Here is a 1,881-nt window from a genome sequence, read left to right on the forward strand (position 1 = left end):
CTTCCTTGAGTTGATGTATACCTCCACCTCTTTTTGCAGGTTTGAGCATGTTCTTCATTCCAACCTTGATTGGAGGCCATCATCTCCACAAGAGCTGTTGCATCTGGTATGGTGAGTGATAGGAATGCACCTCTAGCAGCAGCATCCACTATCTCACGGGAACTATTAGTCAGCCCATGATAGAAAGTCTGCATGAGTAGCCAATTCTCCATCCCATGATGAGGACATTCTGCAATGTAATCTTGGAAACGTTCCCATGCCTTAGGGACATACTCGTCATGTTGTTGTTAAAAGCTTGAGATTCTCCCATGCAGAGCATTGGTCTTGCCTGTGGGAAAGAACATTGCTAGAAAGGTGGTGGAGCAGTTATCCCATGTTGTATTTCTATCTTTATTGGCATAGAACCACTGCTTTGCCTTCCCCAAGAGTGAGAATGGGAAAAGGCAAAGTAGTATGGCATCCTGGGTTACTCCTTTGATGGTGAAGGTGTTGTAGATCTCCAGGAAGTGTTGGAGATGTGCACTTGCATCTTCATGTGCCTTTCCACAGAACTGGTTGGCTTGCACCATGTTGATGAGAGCCGACTTAAGCTTGAATCCGTTGTCTCCAACATTGACTGTCGGTCTAGTACGGATGTTGGCCATAGTTCGAGCAGAGAATTCACAGAGAGTCATGTTGGCCATGGCTTCAAATTCTGGTGTTAAGCTTCTCCTTATATGGTTGTCTTCTGATTTCAATGTTGGAGTCTTCTTGTGCTTAGCTCTAGTTCTCCTGATTAAAGCTTCTGGATCTTCAACGTAGTTTGTTGGAAGGTCAAAACTGGTCAAACATTACCCTGCATAAGATACAAAAGTAGACAAAACAGGGGTAATCCTGCCCAAGCAAAGGTCAGTTGTTTTCCTCGATCACATCAATAAGTATAAGTTTATAAATACTTCCTTTGCTAGTTACCTTCCCCGGCAACGGCGCCAAAAATGCTTGGTGGTATTTATTAACGTGTCACTTGTTTAAAGTACTTAGCCACCTATTATAAACCTATACCTCCTAGCTTTACTAGGTTGTCATCCCCTGTGTTGATGCCCAAAGGTATTGTTGGTACTACATAGTATCACACTAGAATAATACTAAGCAGTTCTTTATTAATGCAAGTGACTAGAGAAAGAATATATAAATCTATCAATAAAAAGTATCCGCAAGCGCACAGATAATTATTCCATTGTAGCATTTTACCCGAGAGTATTCCTGGTATCATTATATATATTTTCACCACTGGGAAGGTCTAGCATGGATATGTATTGTCAACTTATACTATTGAAGGAGAGACAAAGTATAGCCAATACTCTACTCACAACAGGGATAAGTCATAAGATAAGATATGTATATATGATAAGTAATTATAATGATAAATCACTCAGAGCCCTCCTTTCTATAGCATTAGCATGGTCAGGTAGAATATTAGAGGAATAATTCCTAAGTCATTCTTAATTACAAGTCAAAGCATACATTTGATTAGTGCAATTACACCTAGTAATCATGGCTAAGATCATCATTATATCTACATAGAAGGGATATTACTAAGGAAGATTGAGGGTAGAGCTCGTTCTACCTTAGTAATCGGACCATACACGCGCCTATATTCGGGGAGTGAACTACAAAGGACTCAATGGGAGTGTCACATCCGCGATCTACCACATGGCGCAAAATATAGGGTGTATCCATAGGTAAACAACATATAAGCACCATGCTTACATAATGTCAACCACTCACCCCGTGTACATCAGAGTGAGCGCTATACGAACTTATGCATAAACACAATGATAAACTAGCTATACTAGATATATAATCAAAGTAGATGATGAACATCATAATGAAGAACATGAA

General features: G+C 40.1%; 1 non-coding gene across 1 annotated transcript; it reads left to right on the top strand.

Moving 5' to 3' along the window:
* The first annotated feature begins 210 nt into the window (after positions 1-210).
* LOC136490290 (small nucleolar RNA R71) lies at positions 211-319 on the top strand. Its single transcript, XR_010767581.1, has one exon. It is a non-coding gene; the product is annotated as a small nucleolar RNA R71 (small nucleolar RNA).
* The last annotated feature ends 1,562 nt before the right edge of the window (positions 320-1,881 follow it).

The sequence above is a fragment of the Miscanthus floridulus genome, chromosome 10 (assembly GCF_019320115.1).
Source record: "Miscanthus floridulus cultivar M001 chromosome 10, ASM1932011v1, whole genome shotgun sequence".
NCBI classification, from domain to species: Eukaryota; Viridiplantae; Streptophyta; class Magnoliopsida; order Poales; family Poaceae; genus Miscanthus; species Miscanthus floridulus.